The sequence below is a fragment of the Zalophus californianus genome, chromosome 7 (genome assembly GCF_009762305.2).
Source record: "Zalophus californianus isolate mZalCal1 chromosome 7, mZalCal1.pri.v2, whole genome shotgun sequence".
Classification (NCBI taxonomy): domain Eukaryota; kingdom Metazoa; phylum Chordata; class Mammalia; order Carnivora; family Otariidae; genus Zalophus; species Zalophus californianus.
In genome coordinates this window covers 124,991,010-125,014,845 of record NC_045601.1, presented here as the reverse complement: position 1 = coordinate 125,014,845, position 23,836 = coordinate 124,991,010, and the positions used below count along the sequence as shown (strand labels likewise).

General features: G+C 42.4%; 1 protein-coding gene across 12 annotated transcripts in view; it reads right to left on the bottom strand.

Annotated features, from left to right (window-relative positions):
• The window catches only part of FARS2 (phenylalanyl-tRNA synthetase 2, mitochondrial), a 537,883-nt gene that overhangs the window by 471,922 nt on the left and 42,125 nt on the right, over positions 1-23,836 (bottom strand). For 8 of the 12 annotated variants that reach the window (XM_035728493.1, XM_035728492.1, XM_035728487.1 and 5 more), the window contains exon 2: positions 18,555-18,641. The exons of the other annotated variants lie outside the window; for them this stretch is intronic. The gene's annotated coding sequence lies outside the window, so the exon portion shown is untranslated. The remainder of the gene's footprint in view (positions 1-18,554; positions 18,642-23,836) is intronic. 12 annotated transcript variants of the gene reach the window in all.

Below are 23,836 nucleotides of genomic sequence, written 5' to 3'. Positions count from 1 at the left end.
CTGGATAGCCACCAGCATCCCTCTCCATAATGAAGCCCTAGCAGATGACAGAATGTGCACCAGCACTATATGCTGCTTTCCATCTCGTGCACAGCTCATTTGTTGATGCCGTACAAGGTGGCAGGAGGCAAGTGACTTCATTTCATATGAAGCAGGTTCCTATATGGTTGTTTATCATGGTCATTTGCCTCTGAACATGCATTTATAACCAGCCCATCACAAATGTGTTAGGTATTCGGGTGCCCTCTGTTCCCCTCTTCTCTAAAAATCATTCTACTCTTTAGAAACAAAACAAATTCTTTTCAGAATAATACGCTGCCAACAATATATCTTGATGCTTTGGAAAACACATGTTTTGTTACTGGTATATCATTCTTTCTTTGAAAGATGGGGAGAGCTATTACTTCGCCACAAATACTTAAGGTTAAGGTCTTACTATTTTTCAAATTGTGGATTATTTTTTCCAGATTATATTTTCATAATTTCTCTTAGCTCCATCTTCTCACCAGGAAATGAATTTCCCATCTAACTCTATAATTTCTGGCTTGAAAACTTATTTACCTAGGTAAATCTATAATGGGTATCATTATATGTAATTTATGACTTTAGAATCACATTCATGTCAACAGACCAAAATGTCACACACAGGGTTTGATTTCACTATGGGGTTCTGCAGGTGCTGCATGCATGGAAAGAGATGAGACAACTATTCACAAAAGCTACGGTAATGGGGAAAGGCCAGACAGCGCATGTATATAAACAAATACTCACCTTGTCTGACACTGTCCAGCATTATGTAGGGGTCTTAACCCTTATTAATGCTTTACCAGGATTCTCATAACAATATTAGTTAATTCTCTAATATCCAGGCAGGCTGTTTCTTATCCCAAAATATTATTCCTAAAATCCAAGTCATTTAAATGAACATAGAAACCCTACATTATGAAAGATTCCTAAAGCGCCTCTTTTCAAAGCCAAGAACCCATTAGCAAACTTATCAACCACCAATTATCTCCACCCACAATTTGCCAGCTTTGTCATTTCAGATTTCTGTATATCAGATTTTCTTGAAATACAGCACAACTGAACTTCTGTTACATAGATTATACTTCTTTCTCAAAGAAATCCAGATTGCTATATAAAATTTGCCTCAAAAATTCTCCAAAAACGTTTTGGATAAAAGTAATATAAATTCCATGGGGTGGCTGGGTGGCTCAGTCGTTAAGCGTCTGCCTTTGGCTCTCAGGTCATGATCCCAGAGTCCTGGGATCCAGCCCCGCCTCAGGCTCCCTGCTCCCTCTCTCCCCTGCTCGTGCTCTATCTCTATCTCTCTCTCTCAAATAAATAAATAAAATCTTTTAAAAAAAACTAATATAATCCCCAATTCAATTATATGAAAGAGTAATGAAATTTATATTTACCCAACTAAGAAAACCGAAGCTCTTTAGATGCCACTGAGCCATGGTGGCCACCAGGACTCCCATGGATCACAAGTATGGGGAGAATCCCCCTTACTAGATCTCTTAATGTATATGAGGATATGCAAGATCATTAATCATTAGAAAAAAGACATCCAAAACTGAGGGTTGCTGGAGTGGTGGGGGGTGGGAGGGATGGGGTGGCTGGGTGATAGACATTGGGGAGGGTATGTGCTATGGTGAGCGCTGTGAATTGCGCAAGACCGTTGAATCACAGATCTGTACTTCTGAAACAAATAATGCAACATATGTTAAGAAAAAAGAAAAAGAAGATAGCAGGAGGGGAAGAATGAAGGGGAGTAAGTCGGAGGGGGAGACGAACCATGAGAGATGATGGACTCTGAAAAACAAACTGAGGGTTCTAGAGGGGAGGAGGGGGGGGATGGGTTAGCCTGGTGATGGGTATTAAAGAGGGCACATTCTGCGTGGAGCACTGGGTATTATGCACAAACAATGAATCATGGAACACTATTATCAAAAACTAATGATGTAATGTATGGTGATTAACACAACAATAAAAAAAAAAGAAAAAAGACATCCACTCAAACTGCAGAGGAAGAAGATACAAGCTCTACCTGAGGAGAAATCAGACTAGAGGCAGTTGATCGAATGTGGTCGGTGCTTAGCAAAGAACTCATGGACTTCCTCAGCTATTCCTTGGAGGGAGAAACCAGCAGTGCTGGTGAACCCTGCTGAAATATGGAGAAATGATCCACCCCATTCCACACATTATCCCTGCTCTCCCTGCTCCCACCTGCCTCAGTCAACTGATCACTCCCCTCTGCCCCACACACCCCATCTCACCCACCCAATATCTCAGGGATCCATCTGCCTCCTTCCATCACTACTGTCACTCCTTCCATCAGGCCACCTTTATTTATCTAAGGGACCCCTTGGCTGGTTTCCCTGTCTCCAGTCCCAGCTTTCTTAAACTATTTTCCCCAAAACAACCAGTAAGATCTTCCAAACTACAGGTCTGATCAAGTCACTCTACTGGTAAAATCATTCAGCAGCTCCTCCATGCCAAAAATGTCTCGGCGGATAAAATCCTTATGACTTAGCATGATTCATCTGACCTTCAGAAACTGGCTTGGATGTTCCCAAATCTTGCTACACTTGGAAATCTGGGAAGCTTTATAATTTCCAATGCCTCGGCACACCCCATCCCAATTAAGTCACAATGCCAGGAGGTGGGAGCCAGTTACCCCAGTATTTTTTAATTCCCAGGTGATTCCAAAATCAGCAAAGTTTTGGGAACCAACACTTTCCTCTCCAGATTCACCTCTTAAGATTCTCTAACTCCCACCCACAAACTAGCCTCCCTGAACCATTTTCTGTTTTTCAATACCTTCTCATACTTACCTGTATCCAAGGCTTTGCCGAAGCTATTTCCTGTGAACACTCCACCCTCATTAAGGCTTATACAAATCTACTTCCCAGAAGAGTTCCCTGTACTTACAATAGAGTCCTTAAAAAATTCTCTATCAGAAATTATCTTCTGGGGAAGCCTGGGTGGCTCAGTCAGTTAAGCATCCAACTCTTGCTTTTGACTCAGGTGGTGATCTCAGGATCATGGGATCAAGCCCCAAGAGGAGCTCCGCACTCAGTGGGGAGTCTGCTTGAGATTCTCTTCCTCTCTCTCTCTCACTCTCTCTTCCTCCCTCCCTCCCTCGCTTCTTCCCCTCCTCACCCGGAATCCTCAAATCTGGGTTAAAGACCATGTCCTCTGGCAACTTGTGCTTCTGCTATTATAACACTGAATACAAGGTGTCGGGTCTGCCTATTGATCAGACAGCAACCCCATTAAACACCAAGTTCTCTGGGAGCCAGGGGCATGTCCTCCTTGGTAACCACAGATCCCCGAAAGGAAGCATCAGACGGAAGCTCCTAAGGAAAGGGACTGTGCCTTCACTGTTGAACACTTGTCTCCAGCACATCCAGCATTGGCACATATCAGGCACTCCATTTTGACTCAAGACCAGGTTGGATCCCTTAAAAATAAGAAATCAATAGTTGGCACTGTGGTCTTGAAATTTTGAGAGATGGCTCTTTAGGAAATAATAGCCCAGAACAGGGGAGGGGCAAGAAAAAAAGTGCCCCACGCTTTCTAGCACATCCTGGGAACTACCCTACTTTTCAAAACCCTCCTCGATGAGCACATTCTCAGCAACTACAGAAATGAGTCAAATCTTTATGCCTTGGTTCTTTCTGCTGTGGTACTATAACATTGTTCACCATCATTAACGACTTTTCTAGGTTGGCAATATTGCCCTCCAATGTCAAACACTAAAAACACTAAGTCCTCAAGTGATAAAGACAATGCCCAGGGCTGTTAGGAAGCATAAGTGAGAGTGTAAAAAAAAGTCTCTAAACATAAAAAAAATACCATACAAATATAAGTTATGAGACTTACAGATTAATAGCAAGCAAAGCCCAAAATAAATTCTTATTAAAATTTTTATACTTTAATTTCTGGGGATACATGAATGCCTTGAATGAAACTGCATCACTCTGAATTGAAGGCACATTCACAAGGACTGCAGCTTCATTCATAATCTGAATTGCTTCCAGAAGATGGTCCCAAGCCATTTGCTTTTTTCTAAATTATCTATAAGTCTCAGACATCGCACACATCTAAAAAGCTCATTAGTAGTACAAGAACTTTATGTACCTAAATTTGGTTTGTGGATGAATATGTTTACTGCATAAAACCCATTAACACTCAGAAGATCCTATGCACAGAAAGTTATTTAAACTAACTTTTAGCCCCAAAGAAATCTATAGTAGGTAAATTTACATGGGGCCACAGTGGAGATATTATATCATTATGGATCAGAAATGTATTACAGTTATGAAAGAAAGCAGTCTGTGGATGGCTTTTGTCTCTTTGTGACAGCGAGATCCAATCAGGAGCCCCTAGTCCCCATCACTTACAAACCTTAGTTTCTTACCCACTCTCCATGCCCATGCTTCAAAAAGAGGCTCATGGTCCTCTTCTCAGCTAATTAAACCACCAAGATCAAAAAATGAAAAGGTCTTGGGGCGCCTGGGTGGCTCAGTTGTTAAGCGTCCGCCTTCGGCTCAGGGCATGATCCCAGGGTCCTGGGATCGAGCCCCGCATCGGGCTCCCTGCTCGGTGGAAAGCCTGCTTCTCCCTCTCCCACTCCCCCTGCTTGTGTTCCCTCTCTCGCTGTGTCTCTCTCTGTCAAATAAATAAAATCTTAAAAAAAAAAACTGAAAGGTTTCAATTTTAAGAGAGTTTCATATATCTGAAGAGAACAGGATAAACAAAGTAAGTTGATCTCAGTCTAATACCATGATCTATGAATAAAGAAAATGTTATAGGATTTTTTTTCTAAGTAACATTTATTAGGGAGTGTAGATGCGTGTGTGTTTTAGAGAAAGAAAGCCCTATAATCTCATACTCAGATAATCCCTGTTGAGTTAAAAATAAAACAGACCACACACACACACACACACACACACAATTCAAATGGGATCCCTCCTCAATCTCCACTTCAGTTACTTTGTCACTTTTCCCACAACTGTTAATGTTTCCTATGATCCTTTTTGGAAGACTGGGGGATTTATTTAATCTATCTATAAAACATATTCTTTCTGATTATTTCTACAAACAGGGTCACAGACCACACCTTGCTTTTCATCTAATAGCAACATACACTGGAATGTTTTCTCTGTCAGCAAATGATGCATCCTCCTCACTCTCTGGACAGCCATTTAGGGGTGCCAGGATTTACCTGACCAATGCCACACTGAGGCGCTCTGTCCCCAGGTTTCTGCTATAGCAAATGATGCTGGAATAAGTATCCTTGCCCACATATCTTAGCCAGTAAACTGTAAGTTCAGATGGAAGATAATTTTTTAAAGGTGAGATTTCTAGGGAAAAGGGCATATGCATTTTATTTTGATATTGTCTGTGGATCTCATGTTTTTATGGTGAAAGTTTCCATTTGCCCAAACTCTCGTGAGCACTCAGAATTTTATTTTTTTGCCAAATTGTCCAAATATAATACCTCATTAACATACCTTCTAATAATTATTATCTGCAAGGCTGCACATCTCATTTGCTTTTTTAGCAGCATTTGTATATTTTTTCTTAAACTACCAATTCATATTGGTAAACAGACCACACACACACATACACACACAACCTATTGGATTAATAGTCTTTTTATTAGTTGCATCTATGAATTCTTTTAAAATTAAGATTGTTAACTTTCTTGTCTTTCTATCAACTGTTTCCTTGGCTATGTGTGCTGCAAATGTATGGCTTAGGGAAAGGTCTTCACCATTCTGAAATTAAAAATAAATCCACCATTTTCTTAGAGTTGTACTGTTTCACATTTTCATGCTTAAATCTTTGATCTATATCTGGAATTCCCCAACCCAGGAGAGAGTGAAAGAGGAAAACTGCATTTTGTTTAATTTCATTTCCCTGAAGATTTAAATCATTGGACAAATCTATTTTCTACAGTGATCTGAAAATCATCATTGTCATCATCTAATTTCACGTCCAGTTCAGGTTTACTTCTGGATACTATTTTGTTCCATTGATCTGTTTATCTATTCCTTCTTCCACAGCAAGAAGTTTAAATTATTTAATTTCCAGTTCCAGCGTTTAAGTAATTATAGCTTCATGACGTACCTTAACATCCAGTAGGTCTAGTTGCTGCTCATTACCTTTTTCAGAATTTCCCATGTTTTTCCTCACATTCCACATACAGAGGAATTCTGTATCATTTCATTAACTCCCACCCTGAACAACAAAAATCCTACTGCTCTTTTGAATTGGGAAAGCACTAATTTTACAAATTTCCAGAGAAATGACCACTTTCAATATCAAGCCTTCCTTTCTATTATAGTCTTCCTTTTAACCCTTCTATCATATCCCTTTGGTTTAAAGTTTTCATCTATAAGTCTTCATATTTCTTATTTCAAGTTTATTCATAGCTGTTGTAAAAAAAAAAAAAACCTATTTTTAAACATATCTTGTTGGGATAGGTGATATGCACAAACACTACAAAATTCCAAAGATACAAACAGACATACATTGAAAAGTAAGGCTCCCTCCCACCCCTGTCCCCAGCCATCCAGATTTCTTCCCTGGAGATTCATTTCAAATCAGCAGGATGTAAATCATTTTGTTGTTAAGAAATTAGGATGTCCTCTCTTTAAAATATAAAATACGCTCAAGGCTAAAAAGAATCTGCACACTCCAGGTCTGAAAGGTAACTCCTGCTCCTGCCGGTCAGCCTGGAGTCCTCCTCCTTCCCTCTTCCACATCCGACCCACTAGTCGGTCCTGTTGTGTCTCCCCCAGCTTCATCCACTCCTGTCCTAATTCAGCGAGACTACAGAAGCTGAGAAGGCAGAGGCCTGACTTCATGTCTCACTGTTTCTCATGCACATAGCACAGTGACTAGCAGAGAATGTTAACGATGCACCACTGCCCCGTGCACAGAAAGTGCTCGATGTAGGGCTGGATGTTAGAGTAGCAGTCACAGCTGGGGCTAATGAAGGGTACTCTGCAGATGCCTGGGGCCAGCCCCTGGTAAGGTAAGGACAGAAAGGGAGAGGAACCACACAAATCCTTTTGTAACAATGAGGCATTGTTGTCACATTCTTCCAGTAATTCATGTTTCTCATAATTTACAAACATACCCATCAACAACAGATTAGAAATAAAAAGTTATGGGTCCTTTGCCACAGATGGTTTAAGACACAGGGGGGCATGTAAGCCCCTATCATCCCGTGCCTAGCCTACCCTGGCAGGCACCCAAGGGGAGTCACCGATCTCCCCTGCCCCCCCTCCAATCCACTTCTACAGAACCACATACCTGGCAGCTCAAAACCTTCAGCACTTGCCCTCAGCACTCTCCAGGACCTACAAATATCTGCATCCCTGGGCTCCTTCCTGCTTCTGTGACTTCACCCAGATCTTTCTTGTCACCATCCAGGGGCCCTGTCTCTCTGTCTGCCTTCCCAGGACACAGGGCTCTCTTTCTGCCTTGGGGCCATTGTGTGGGGTGCTCTCTCAGTTAGGAATACCTGGCCTAGGAGACAATAAACTCAGGAAATAATTAATGGAAGAACAATTTTGTAGACGGCTATTTTTAAAAAGTGAAAAAATTCTCACAACCATGCTCCATTTTTTTGATAAAAATAAAAATCTCACATTCTCCCTTTACTTCAATCCTTTTTTTTAAAGATTTTCTTTATTTTTAAGTACTCTCTACACCCAACGTGGGGCTCAATCCCACAACCCCAAGACCAAGACTCACACACTCTACCAACTAAGCTGGCCAGCCCTCCACCCTTTCCTTCAGTGTTAAAAGATTCTCATCTCTTGAAGCAAAGTGGGAGGGTGAGTGCTTGCCTGCCACTAGGGTAAGGCAGAAGCTAAAACACAAAGTAGGGTCCTGCCAAGATCAAGCCTGCAGGGCAATTCTGTGGTCCTAACCATACTTACCCCACCAAGATTCCCCACAGGCACCACCCTCCTCTACTCACCACAACACTAAGCTAAGCTGAGGTAATTCATAAAACAGGAAATCAACCAGTTAACAAATATACGCCAAAATGCTCAAACTCACTGCTGAGCAAAGAATTAAAAACTCAATGCTATTTCTTACATATCAAGTTAACAAAGCTTAAACACCAGTAATACCCAATGTTAATGTGTAGCCTGTGGTTAGTATGGCATTGCTAGTATCAACTTGTTGAAAATAATATATAAAATATACAACATAAAACTGTGTGTGTGTGTGTGTGTGTGTGTGTGTGTGTGTGTGTGTGTGTGTGTGTGTATAACATCAAAATGTTTAATCTTTTTTGACCAGCAATCAGCTCTAGGAAAATACCCTAAAGAACTAATCCTAGGGGTGCCTGGGTGGCTCAGTCAGTTAAGGTCTGCCTTCGGCTCGGGTCATAATCCCGGGGTCCTGGGATCGAGCCCCACATGGGGCTCCCTGCTCAGCGGAGAGCCTGCTTCTCCCTCTCCCTGTGTTCTCTCTCTCTCTCTCTCAAGTAAATAAATACAATCTTAAAAAAAAAAACTAATACTAAATACATACCAAACTTCATGCACAAAAAGTTCACTAGATGATAATCTGCAATTGGGAAAATATCGGAGCTGTGCCAATCAATGATTCTCAAAGGAAAGAGGGAGCCAGTCACTACTGACTGAAAAGATAAACCACTCAGGTCTGTGTCCATGACTGAGGGGCAGCACAAAACCCCACTGATGAAAAAGGGCTGAGCCTCTGATCCAGAAACTGACAAAATAAACAATTATTTCAATAAATGCCTCTCGAAAAATTAGGTTTTTGTAAAAGAAATTATATAACAAGGAAAAACATATGTATTCAATAGAAAGAAAAAAAATGTTTTCAAAAATAGCCTAATTATTGGGGCACCTGGGTGGCACGACCAGTTAAGCGTCTGACTCTTAGTTTTGGCTCAGGCCATGATCTCAGGGTCATGGGATCAAGCCCCATGATGGGCTCCATGCTCAGCGCAGAGTCAGCTTAAGACTCTCTCTCTCTCTGCCCTTCCTCCCTGCATTCTTTTTCTCTAAAACAAAAAGCAAAACGAAAAAACACCAGCCTAATTATAACCACATAAAAATTATATATAGAACGGGAATGAAAGAAAATTTTGAAATGTTATATGTGGCTTACATTCAAGTGGAAGGAACTTGGGTTAATTTTCTCTCTTTCAGTTTTTCTTTATTTTCTAAATTTTTCAGAACAAGCTTAATAGTTCCTATCATGGAAAAAAAAAAGTTAATCCCTTTGAGACCAAATAAAGTAAAAAAAATGCCTACCTCAGCAAGCTGTAGCAAAATGTTTATCAACAGCGGTCAGTAAGACTCTCCTAACTTCTTTTTACTGTGTAACCATATTACTGGTTACTGCACAGAAGGCAGTATGGAGCTAGTTTAGTGGGATACAGACAAAAATCATCCTTTCCACTAGCCACAGATACGATTAACGAAATTATCTGTGTGCTCTCCCAGGGAGAAAGTGGTTTACACACTGAGACAGTTTGAAACCCTGGCACCATACATAAAATAAGCTATTCAGTCATACCAAGGACACATATTTCTACTCCAAAGTTATAGAAACATAGTCAAAGCCCTCCGAAATGTAAATACCCATAAATTCCAAACCCGATTACCCAGTAGCTATAACTACTGACAGCTGATGTGGTTAACATCCATTTCCAGAGGCCTCGAGCCACCTCGGACTGGGCAGGCTGTAGTCATTCACAAATCATTCAAATCCCAGGGCAGACATCACAGGGCTGTTAAAAGGACTGGGAGACTGTTCATTCTCCCTCCTGCTTTGTCTGCTCAGTCCTTCCGTTTGACATTCACCATGGGCACTTGCCTCACTATTAAAGCCTTTAGCTTCAGAACTTCAACTGCAAACAAATGTGCTCGTCATATTCAGGGGAAGAGGTTACGGAAAGGAAGAAAAACCACCACACAGATGAGGGAACACTGAGGTTTAGATTTCAGTCACACAAGAGAAATCAAGAAACTCAAAATTAATGCTCCCTTGACAACCTTAAATCTCTACTCTGCGCATATGGATCAAAGTGAGAGTTTTATTAGGATCACGGTTGTGGCAAATACACACTCCAATCATGTAACACTGAACATTCTTCCTCTGAAATAACAAGTTTATAATTCAAATTCAGAGATAATAATGCAAAGCCATAATTTTGTACGAAACTGAATTTTGATCCCGCACTATCTCTGGGCTCTCAATACAAATCTCTAAGCCCCTATGGCTCTGGACCCGACCTAACTATTGCATCAAGGTCACAATCTCTATAAACACATTTCTATGCAGTTATAAGAGAAGAGAAATGTGGACATATGGGGGAAAAAAATCCAAATATAGATCTGGTGAGGGCAAGGGAGGATGGGGGTAGCGAAACAAGTGCCCCAAGTTCTGTCCACAGGGTGTAGTGGAAAGAACACTACAGCAGGACCCAAGGGACCAGCTCTGAGTTCCCAGTCATCTTCCACTATCTGTGTGACCTTGAGGAAGCCACTTGGCCTTCCTGGGCTCAGTTTCTTCATCTGTCAAACAAGGAGGTCCCGTTAGATGATGTGGAAGGTAATACACAAGAGTCAGAGATCTTTTCCGGGGCGCCTGGGTGGCTCAGTCAGTTAAGTGTCCAACTCTTGATTTCAGCTCAGGTCATGATCTTCGGGTCCTGGGATCGAGCCCCACGTCTGGCTCCATGTTCGGTGGGGAGTCTGCTTGAGGATTCTCTCTCTCTCCTCCCTCTGCCCCTCCCCCTTCTCTCTCTCTCGCTCTCTCTCAAATAAATAAATACATAAATCTTCGGGGGGGAAAAAAGAGATCTTTTCCAGCATCACCTTTCTTAGGTAATTTCTCCACCAAAGTTTCTTCTTCCTTTACCCCTGTGAGGTCAGCTGTGGATTTTACAGACACACTCACTCTTATGAGCACAAAACCTGGGCAATCCCATTACTTAACCACAGGGCTTTTGTAGAACTCCTAGGACCACCGGATACAGCATTCATTTCCCTCAGTCAGTCCGTCAGTCAGTCAGTCAGTCAAAAGACACAAAGCCACCACAACACACATAAGATACAAAACAATGTGCTAGACAATCCAGGGGACAGGTATAAAAATTAATGATTTTAAAAGGTACAGTCTCTACTGTAAGGTACTTAGTGTTTACAGTCCAATGGGAAATAAAGAACTGGAGAAAATTGTAATGGCAAAGATCTAGAACAAATTACTAATTAATCAAAATAACTTCCCCACTTAGCCCTAGATGTGACCTCAAAACCCCTCTCAGGGCGCCTGGGTGGCTAAGTAGGTTAAGCGTCTGCCTTCAGCTTGGGTCATAATCTCAGGGTCCTGGGATCGAGTCCTGCGTCAGGCTCCCCGCTCAGCTGAGAGCCTGCTTCTCCCTCCCCCTCGGCCTGCCGCTCTGCCTACTACTTCTGCTCTCTCTCTATCTCGCTGTCAAATAAATAAATAAAAAATCTTTAAAAAACAAAACAAACAAACAAACCAAAAAAACAAAACCCTCTCAACATAAGCACTCCATTCCGCATCTGAAAGACTGCAGTTACCAGGTGAGGGTATCTTTGCTACCCGGGTTAGGCAAGCTACTGAGCTTTTGAGGTACTTCCAAAGCCCTCCCCTCTGTCTGTCCTACTAACCTTCAAATTCCACCTTTCACCTCTAAATGATTCTCAAAAAAGGGGGGGCCACTAAGAACCTCGTTCCAGTGGCTGAATGTTATTATCCTTTGCCAATCTTTTTTTTAATTTTCAAAATTCCAGAAACAGGAAATATATATATAACTTGCTTTATTCCTTGTCTAACACACTGTGATATAAAACACTGAACTGGACGATTATTATATTGGCATTAGACACCTAGCATCTTCCTATTAACAAGAACGATGCATAATGTCATCGCAGTTTAAATCAATACACACATGAATCAGTGAGTTTTGTGAGTGCACACACACACACACCCTCCTGTCCTACTGTGAGAGGATGCAACCGCACACACCCTCACACACACCCTCACACACACCCTCACACACACCCTCACACACACACCCTCACGCACACACACCCTCATGCATACCCACACACACACCCTCACGCACACACACCCTCACACACACACCCTCATGCACACACCCTCACACACACCCACACACACACCCTCATGCACACACACCCTCACACACACCCACACCCTCACACACACTCTCACGCACACACACCCTCACACACACACACACCCTCACGCACACCCACACACACCCTCACACACACACACCCTCACGCACGCACACACCCTCACACACACCCACACACACCCTCACACACACACACACACACCCCTGTCCTACTGTGGGAGGCTGCAGCCCTACCCCTGGCAGCCCCCCTGGGAAACAAATGACATGTGACAGCACTGTAAATTGGCTCCACTCCTCTCGAAAGCAATCTGGCGATATGTTTTCGGAGCCATAAAATTGTTCATACTCTTTGACCTAGTAATGCCACACCTGGGACTCTCTCATAAGAATCTAATTCAAAATATGGAAATAACCACCTGCACAAAGATATACCTGACAGTGTTATTAATAATTGTGAAAAGCTGGAAGCGATGTACTTGTCAACAAGAGAGCTAAATCATTAATGGTACACAACAGAATATTATGCACCCATTAAAATGGTAATGATGGAGATTACATAGCACTAATGGGGAATGCAGATAGAAAACAGATACAAACGTAAAAATCATTGCAGAAAATGATAATCACTGTTTTAGGATGGTGAATGGGGCTGTTTTTCCCCTATTTCTTAGCTTTTTGTAATATAGTTCTGATGCTTCTATCATTAAAAGAGAATCTTTTTTAAAAAGTGGAGGGGCACCTGGGTGGCTCAGGCAGTTAAGTGTCCAACTCTCGATTTTGGCTCAGGTCATGATCACGGGGTCATGAGATTGAGCCCCATGTCAGGCTCTACACTGGGCACGGAGCCTGCTTGAGATTCTCTCGCTCCCTCTCCCTCTGCCCCTGCCCCCTCCATTCTCCCGTTCCCTCTCTCTCTCTCTCTCTCTCCCAAAAATAAATAAATTTAATTAAAATTTTAAAAAATAAAACAATAAAAAATGGAATGCGAGCCCCTGATCATAAGGATAAAGAGGAGAGGGGCCACACCAGAGAGCAAAGCCTGCCCTCTTACCCCGGGAGGAAGGGGGCCAGAGGCACTTCTCATTGCAAGACAGGCAGGGAGCCGTGTGCGGAGAACAACTTCATGGAGAACTACCTGGAAGTGTCCCATATTGTCAGTGATCGCCAAGAAATGGGCAGTGCCCACCAGCTAACCCCAGTCAATTCCCTCCATTACGAGCATCCTGAGGCAGAGAATTCCCCAGGCACACCACACCCGTTGTCAGGTTAGTTCTCTGTTAAAGAGACTTATATGGGGTCACATGAGACTGTAAAATCATTTATTAAAGTAAGTAAGCACGGATTTTCACATTTGGAGCAATGAGGATTGTCTGTGGCAAGAAAGGCAATAATCAGAAAGATGGCAGGGAGAAAGCAGAAACACCTGTCACTTGTGGTTGAGACAAAGGAGGTGGCCACCAGGGGTATGTGTCTCAGAGACAGGAGTCAATGTGAGGGCAGGACTGGCCTCTCCTGGGCTTACTCGGGGACGAAGGACACAGGTCAGGAAGAGTGTTCAGTCGCAACACACTATTAATCACCAGATGGAAACTGATTTAAACTTGGAGCCACTTAATCCCATATGCAGTTTCAGGCCTGTGTCCAACCTGGGGACCAGCCCCACACACAGAGATCTTAGGGAACTCTAGTCCAATTTTAAACGGCCAACATTGAGTGAGATTCGTAGGTTCCCTGCCTTGCAGCTCTTGTGTTCTTACCCTCATCCCTTAGCCAAGCCCGTCTTTTATGATGCAGTGTCAACAACCAAATGCTTACCTCCCCTCTGTATCTTAATTTCGCTCCAAGGCCCTGCCCCAGGAGGCTGCAGAGCAACTGACTTAAAATTCAAATTATGTCACCCTCCTCTCTGTCAACCTTGGGAAAATTACCTAATCTCTCCAAACCTCAGTTCCCTTATCTTTAAAATCTATACCTATGCCATAAGGTCATTATAAGGTTCACAAGAAATAATGAATGTAGGGGCACCTGGGTGGCTCAGTCAGTTAAGCATCTGACTTTGGCTCAGGTCATGATCTTGGGGTCCTGGGATCAGGCCCCGAGGCGGGCACGGTGCTCAGCGCTGAGACTGCTTGTCCCTCTGCCCCTCCTCCCATGAGCCCCTATCTCAACTGAATAAATAAAACCTTTTATTTTTAAGAAAAAAGAATGAACATAAACCACAGTATCTGATACAACAGAACGCTAAAATAAAAGCTTGCTACACATGCCCTTCTGTTCCTCAGCTACTAGCATCATGCCTGTCTCACCTTCATCCACTAATCCTGTCCATTAAACATGACAGCATGGCCCACCCTCTCCTGCTAAATCCTCCTTATCCCAACCACACACCTGTACTCAGCCTGCCTTCTGGAACCACCATACTATCCAAACTGAGAGACTCTCATTTCTGAGCCAAGATCTGACTCCATTTCCCTACAAATGTTAACACCTCAGATACAGAGGAAGCACACAGCAATCCTTTCAAAGCTGGGGTACTGAGTCCACACTGCCTGCATTCAAAGCCCTGTTCTTTCACTTGTTAGTTAATGTGACCTTGGTCAAGTTACTTAAACCCTCCGTGCCTCAATTTCCCCATCTATAAAATAGATGTATAACAGTGCCTACCTTGCTAAGCCTGCTGTGAGGACCAAGTATATGAATAAAACTCTGAGAGCTCTGTCTAGCACCTAGTAAACAGGTACTTTTTTAACTTTGACTCCCCATGAGAATATTTAGGCCAGAGGTATTTGGCTAGGTACATATGCTATCCCATGTTAGCAGACAAGTCAAACATCTTTGCTCCTCTTAAGCATTAGGGGAGATTTAAGTAGGCTTTCTAGAGCAAAGCCTTGCTATCCCCAGTGTGGTCCACAGACCAGCATCAGCATCATGTGGGAGCTCATCAGAAATGCAGATTCTCAGGCCCCACTTAGTCTGACTGAAATGCAACCTGCATATAGTGGCCCCTCCCCATATCACCATAATATAATATTTGATTCTACACTCCCTATATGAAGATACCACAAACTATCATTGATGGAAGGCAACCATTTCTGAACTGTTCCTCTTAGAAATGATGCTGGCTTTGAAAGACCCAGAAGTGGCGCTGGGCTGGGCTGGAGCTAGGAAGGGCTGGCAGAACCTCCTCCACAAAACAACCAGCTATGTTTTTAAAGAGAATTTGCTGGTACCTTGTTGCCTTTCCATCTCAAACATCCAGCATGTTAAAAACTAAGGCAACAGAAAAGTTAAGTGCTGCATTGTTATAACCCTTGACCTTTTCCTAGCGACATGTGTAACTAATCAGTCCCTGGAGGTCAACAACCAAGGAATAATTACAGGGAAGGGGATAGGGAAAACAAATGAGAGTACAGAGCAGAAAAATCATTCCAACTGATCCAAGAGCCCCTTCAAGTCCTTCCGAGGGGAAGGGGGGGAAGCACAGCCTTCATTTTCTAAGACATCAGAAATGACCAGATGCCCTTGACTTTGATCTAAGCAATCAGGTTCCTTCCTCCATCAGTGCCCTCATTCCACCTCCACACACACCTGTCACCAAGGTAATTAAGAGGAGAAATCCACACAAATGTGAGAAGCCACCTCCCCAGTCCACCCCCCATAACTATTATGAAATATCTAAATGTGAAAACCAGATCAAACCCAAATGTGCCTCTCTTTGAAAAAAACAAAGAGGATATATGGCAGATGTCCCAAGAGAATTTCCTCGTGTCACTCTGAATTAGCAACTATATATGATTATAAATAAATATAACATTATTTAAGCATGTACTATGTATATTCATAAGTACATACACATATACATGTACAAACTTCTCTGCTCTGCCTATATCTGAAAGGTTTTAGAGTGGGTCAGGAAGTCCTTGTCCTCAACTACTGGAGTAACTCAAACATTTTCTACCCTTAAGTGGGGTCTCTAAGAGATACACAGCAGGAAAACAGCCATGGATCATACATCATTTCTTTCTGTTTCAACTGCTGACAGAGCTCTCATAAACACACAGAATACAAACAATGACAAAGTTAGAAAATTCTACATCTAAATGCTCATTTTTAAAACCAAACTAAAGCAAAGAGAATACTTGCTTCCCCAAACTCCAAATCTCATCTCTGAACTTTGATGAAGTTTCAACCAAACAATCTTAAAGCCACAGTCCAACACAGGAAAGATGATGCCAGATCCATCACTGCCCTTTTAAACATACTCAAGGGGCGCCTGGGTGGCTCAGTCATTGGGCGTCTGCCTTTGGCTCAGGTCATGATCCCAGGGTCCTGGGATCGAGCCCCGCATCAGGCTCCCTGCTCGGCAGGAGGCCTGCTTCTCCCTCTCCCACTCTCCCTGCTTGTGTTCCCTCTCTCGCTGTGTCTCTCTCTGTCAAATAAATAAATAAAAAAATCTTAAAAAAAGAAAAAATACTCAAACGACCCAGGAGGGGCTCGGACAAAGCATTCCTCTAAACCAAACGCCCTCAGATTGACTATGTGGCTTACTCAAACATACAGTCAGATTTCCCAAAGTAGTGATATGGCTGAGGGTTTAAATGCACAGGAGGGCAGACGCTATAGGTAGCGAGGGTCTAAATGAGAAGCCTTCCAGAACTGCAGAAATGTCAGCTCCAACATGATCGCAGTCTTCACTTGATAAAATTAAACGGCCATCAGAACACAGTGACCTGGAGCTTGCATTGAAATCTTGGAGAACAGTTGTCTTTCCTCTATATTCCTAAACTTAAGGTTCGGAAGGGTAAATACGATCTGCCCTCCACAGCAACCAGCATTGTGTGAATATAAAGACATACTTCATAAAGATATGGAAATAATTTTCAACCACAGATAAACAAAATAGAAGAGATTCCCACTGTATGTGAGAAATATATTCCAGCAATCCCCGCTGACAAGGACAACCAGAGAAAAGACTTCCTATATCCTCTGCAGTGGCAAAAATCTTAATGAGAGCTCAAAGAACCAGGTAGTCAAGAGAAATTAGAACAACAATCTTACACCCTGACCGTACCTTAGAATTATCCATGAAGTTTTTTACAAATCCCAATGGCCAGGCCACCCACCAGACCAGTTACATCACAATCTCTGGAGGCGGGCTTCAGGCATCATTACATTTTCAAGCTCCCTAGGTGGAGTGCAGTGTACTGAATGCGAGATTATTCTAAAGATACCTTCCAGATCAGAAAGGTCATCCTTGTTGATTGTTGGCCCCTGATACAATTGGACCAGGAGTCTTTGTCTAAAACCCACATCCAGCTGGGGAGGCACTTGAGGCCATGCACACCCAGCCCCCCAGCCTTAAAGTGCAGCACAAAAGTCACCCGCCCAGAGGGCCTGCCTGGATGAGCAGGGTCAAAGAGGCCCCTGGGTCTGTATTTTCACAGGGTGCTTCCCTGGCAGCGGTATGAGAGGCCCTGGAGACAGGCTGCGACATGAGCCAACACACGGGCCGAGCTGAGCCAGCCTCACGGAGGAATGGCGCTTTTTTCAGAATGCCACAAAGCCCCCTGGTGACTACTCTCTGAGGGAGAATGCACACCCTCTTAACAAAACACACACGGGGATGAAAAAAATAAGTACATTTCCTAGCTATTGCTACTCTGTTAATAAAGCTGGAAAACTCACTCTATCTGAATAAAAAAAAGTCCTCAGTGTTTACCACTGATACTCTCCAAGTTTCCCCCAATTTAAATCCAGCTTGAGATCATTTTGCTTGGTTTTATTTGAATGCAAACTTCTGGCAGGAGTAGGTAGAGTGGAGATGTATAAAAAATTCTACCAGAGTCAATTCATACTTATTCAAAATACTTAAAGGCAAATTTTACCCAAGAAATCTGAATAAAGAGAAAATCGAACATATTGCCTACATTTCCTAGAATAATATTTTAAATAACAGAACAGTTTAAGGCATAAATTTAGAATGGCAGGAAAAAACCATATAGAGATATTCAAAAATTAATTCTTTTTACAAAATGTGGATTTTTTTAAAAAAACATTTTTATCAAAAAAAGAAAAGAAAAACCGACCACTAAATCTAAGAGTGCTTAACAATATGAACTCTGCAGGCAAGCTGCCTGGGTCTGAATCCAGGCTCCAATACTACATTAGGCATAGTGCCCTTAATCATGTCTCTGAGCCTCTCTGGGCCTCATCTTCCCTGGATATCAAAGGTTCTGAGTTGGACTGTAGGGTTCAAATTCAGATCTGTACATGTTAGCTGTGTGAACCCATTTAATCTCTCTGCACCTCTCTTCCTCCTCTGTAATACTAACGCAAGAACAGTACCTACCTCCTATCTGAAGAAACTGGAACCCTGGTGCACTGCTGACAGAAATGTAAAATGGTGAAGCCGCTGTAGAAAACAGTATGGCGGTTCCTACAAATATTAAACAGAATTACCACATGAGCCAGCAATTCCACTTCAGGGTCTATACTCAAAAGAATTGAAAGCAAGATCTCAAACATACTTTGCTGTTCGTAGCAGCGTATTTACAATAGCCAAAAGGGGAAAGCAATCCAAGAGTACACTGACATACAGTTGGACAAAATGTGGTACACTCACACAATGGACTGTAGTTCAGCCTTAATAAAGAAGGAACTTTTGACACGTTACAACATGAATGAAACTTGATTACATTACTCTGAGTGAAATAAGCCAGTCACAAAATGAAATGACACACGCTGTATGATTCCACTTATATGCGATCCTTAGAGTAGTCAAATTGACAGAGACCCAAAGCAGAACAAGGGTGGTTGCCAGGGGCTTGGGATGGGGGGGGGCGGGGGGAGGCGGGAGGGCATGGGAGGAATAGGGAGTTAGGGTTTAATGGGTGCTGAGTTTCAGTTTGGAGAGATGAAAAAGTTCTGAGATGGATGGTGGTGATGGTTTACACAACAATGTGGATGTACTTAATGCCCCTGACCTGTACACTTAAAAAATGGTTAAGACAGTCATTTTTATGTCTTACATATTTTGCCACAAAAAAATAAATAAATAAGAAAGAATAGTCCCTACCTTCTAGAGATGTTAAGGATTAAAATATACGTGAAGTGTTTAAAGAGTGCCCAGCACAGAGTAAGCCCTCCATAAATATTAGCTACTATCTTATTTTCCTGCCTTTGTAATGCCCTCCAGTCCCTATTACTGTGTTCTACAGAAATAGATGCTCACTGACGAGATTCCAATCCTCCCCCTTGGAGCTGTATACCTTCCTCAATGAGACAGTTCCAGCCCAGGCCTTCCTTCTAGAATAAATGTTCCTTCTTTGGGACAAAACTTCCACTGCAATTGGATAAAGAATCCACCTAATTTCTGCAGTCTTCACACATAAAACTGAGATGACCACATTAAAAAAAGTAATAATAATTTTATTGTCTTCATTTCCTAAATGGTTTGTTAGGAATTTTGCCTCAAAAATGGGTTCATAGGTGGGGTGCCAGGGTCGCTCAGTCAGTTAAGCATCTGCGTTCAGCTCAGGTCATGTTCCCAGGCTCCTGGGATTGAGTCCCACTTCAGGCTCCCTGTTCAGCGGGGAGTCCGCTTCTCCCTTTCCCCACTTCTTCTGCTCTCCCTCTAACTATCTCTCTCTTTCAAATAAATAAATAAAATCTTGGAAAAAAAATGGGTTCATAGGCTAATACTATCATATATATCTGATAGAAGAAAAAAGAAGGAAATTCTCCCTGCTATTCATAAATATTCTTTCACTTTTTATCACAACCAAGACTATTTTACTTCTTTGCTTGATCATTTAAAAAACCTATTAGAATGAAAATTTCCAAGCATATACAAAAGCAGAGAGTTCAACTAGCTCCCATATAACCAGCTTAATAACCAACATTAACCTTTTTGACTCTGCCAAAGACTACATTCTCTCCCCAAAATATCAGAATAAAAGTGCCACAACCAGCTACACTGAAGCAATGTTCAACTATAACAATCACCACCACCATCATCATCATCACTATTTTTCTTTACTTTTAAAAAGTTCTTTTCTGGGGGGCACCTGGGTGACTCAGTCAGTTAAGCAAACGACTCTTGGTTTCGGCTCAGGTCAGGATCTCAGGGTCATGAGATCAAGCCCCGCACCGGAATCCGCTCAGCACAGTCTGCTTGAGATTCTCTCCCTCTCCCTCTGCCTCTCCCCACTCGCGTGTGTTCTCTCTCCCTCTCTCAAATAAATAAACAAATAAAATCTTTTAAAACTTTTCTTGTATCTTCTTAACTCCTTTCATTTTTTCCTTTGAAACTACAAATAATTTCAATACCTACCTTGCCAGGATTATTGTGAGGATGTAATATACATGAAAATGCACAGCCTGGTGTCTGACACGAATTAGTTTCCTGAGAAAAATTAATGCTCCAAAACCACCATCTCACCCTACTCCAAGACAAAAGACACCCACACATATCTTTCTCCATTTTTCATCCCTTCCTTTGCCCTTCCCTTCCTAACACTGGTCCTTGCTTCCTTCCTACACCCCTGCCTCCTTCTAAACCAGGGATCCCAAACACACACAACTAATCACAAATCCAAAAATCTAGAAGACCCCAAATATAAAAGCGAATACAGAAAATAAATAAATTGAACTGATAAGTGTATTTAACATTTAGGGTATGAGTCCCTAAATTAAAAATAAAAAATATACCCAATTTAGTGCCTGTATATGATTTATTTTTTTTAAAGATTTTATTTATTTATTCGAGAGAGAGAGAATGAGAGATAGAGAGCACGAGAGGGAAGAGGGTCAGAGGGAGAAGCAGACTCCCTGCTGAGCAGGGAGCCCGATGCGGGACTCGATCCCGGGACTCGATCCCGGGACTCCAGGATCATGACCTGAGCCGAAGGCAGTCGCTTAACCAACTGAGCCACTCAGGCGCCCCGTGCCTGTATATGATTTAATGGAAAAATAAGGCTAGACACTACATTGTAAAGTATCACACATGGGAATTCCTAATGCAAGTCATTCCTCTGTTTGGTGTGTGTGTGTCTCTATTTTAAACATTAACTCTTTTTTGATGATCCAAGAACTTTCAAATGCTGATGAGATTTATTTCCTTGCAGTACTTTTTGCCCATGGCAAACCTGCCATCTCTAATTTGTTTTAAAAGGAATTGTAATCACCCAATCCATCACAGTCTTGAACTTCAGCCTTCACAGTCACTTTACTGTGGTCAAAACTGGCTCTAAAAATTCATGTTGTAACAGTTCTATTGTCCTCAAGCTCCAAAATGCCAATGACAGGAATATAATTTGAGGAAACCCTCTGGTAGACGAATAAACAGCACATGGAGTTTCCAATTTGTCTTCTACCAGGATTCTTTAAATAAAAGTGAATGTCTATGATATTATTAAGTAATAACTTTTCCCCCACTAGGATTTAAAGACTTATAAATCACCCAAGTTTCTATGCAGTGAAACTAGTTTCTTCATCATAAAAATCACATGGCTCACTCTTAGTTTTAAATAACGTATCTTTCTTTATGGGGAGGTATAGAATGACCAAATAATCATCCTTCCAGGTCTAACCTCCTCCCCTGCTGGCATACACTTAATCTTCACTTCATTGGCATCCATCTTTCTCACTTGTATCCTACTTCCACAGAAAAGGGAGCTTTCTTCTCACCTAGGCCAAAGCATTGTGGTGTATTCACTTCAGCGTACAAAATGCTCGAATTCCTACAAGCACCCACAACCCCCTCAGCTACAGTCCCCTCTATCCTTGTCTCATCTCTTTATTACTCAGGAAGGCACAGAGGCTTAAGCATTAAACCCGTCTTGTCTTCATTTTCTCAACCCAATGAACTCTAGGTTCTCTGTGCACTGGAACTATTTTCAGTAGGGTCACCAATGGCCTCCCATTTACTCAATCCAATGGCCACTTTTCAGTGCTTATCTTATTTAAGTCTCTGTAGCATCTGACACTGTTGGTCACCTCCTCTTCCAAAGTGTGTGCCTTCCCTCAGTTTTTCCACCCTTCTCCTGACCTTCCTCCCACCTCTTTGAACACTCCTACTCAGTGTCCTACAAGGACTCACGTCCTCCAATCGTCCCTTAGCAGTCAGTGACCCCATCGTTGGCCCTGTTTTCTTCCCTTTCTACTACATACCCTTCCTTGGTCCCATCTACTTTTGAATATCACTGACCTCAGTTACCAATGATATGCCAAGGTCTGTCAGATCTCTATATTTCCACCCCCAGTCTCCCTCATGAGCTCCAGTTTACACATGCAGGACCTCACCTGGGCATTGCCCAGGCACCTTAAACTCAATACATCCAAAATCTAATACTAGCTTATGCATTTCTATATGGGGGAATGCTACCAACCACCACCTGATTACTCAATCCAGAAAACCAGAAGACATCCTTTAGTCCTTTCCCTTTATTCCTGATATCCAAGTAATTGCTAGGTCCTATTGCATCTAAACCACAAATCTCTAGGATTTGTGCCACTCTCCCTCCCCCATCTCCTCCACTACTGCTAGTTCAGGCATTCCTCATTCCTCACCTACATTACCAAAATACACAAAAGCAGTGCTTTACCTCCCATCAACACATGTGGCTCTGACCAGCTCTCCAGGCTCCTGTCAAAATGATCAAAAATACAAGTCTTATAAGGTCACTCTTCTACTTAAAACTTATCAAAAAAAAATCTGAAGTCTTTTATCTTCGTAATTTATTTTCTGAATATCCGACCTACCCCCCATGTTGCCATCAACTACCTTTCCCCGAACATCAACCTCATATAATAAGCACGTGTCCATGCAAACGTAGCTCCCTCACCCAAGGGAAGCCCTTCCACTCCCTGCCTGGTTAACTCCTGCACATTCTGACAACCCCCTGAGAAAACCTGACTCCACTTTTCCAGGTTAAGTAACCCTCCACTCTGCTCCCACAGCACTGTATGCCTATCCAGCACTGATAATCCAGATCACCCTTTTTTGTTATAGTTGTTGACTTGGCCTCTTCCACTAAACTATACAGTCTCCGTAGGAAGGAAATGCATCTTACTAGATTTTGCATGTTCCATTACCACACATTTGCAAAATTAATGAATGAATATTCATAAGGAAGGCTCACTTTTCACCAAATACATTCAAAATTTAATTCTAACAATAAAATAGACAAATCACTCACGAAATTTCAGTACAACAGAAGAAATGTTATTTTTTTATGAGAGACCTTGTACTTCATTTTCTTAGAAATTATAAAACTCAAAGGGTTTTTTCCCCCCAAAACTGAATGGTTTGGGGAGTTGGAATCACCATTGGTCTCTTTAGCCTCTTCACTGACCACCCGCCCAAACCTGCAGCACACTGCCTTCAGAGAAGTACTTTAAGCAGCGCTCAAAGATTAGAACATGTTCAACTTATTCGAAAGCAGCATCCTACTAAAATTCCAAAGATAGGGGCGCCTGGGTGGCTCAGTCTTTAAGCATCTGCCTTCGGCTCAGGTCATGGTCCCAGGGTCCTGGGATGGAGCCCAGCATCGGGCTCCATGCTCAGCTGGGAGCCTGCTTCTCCCTCTCCCTCTCCCACTCCCCCTGCTTGTGTTCCCTCTCTCACCGTCT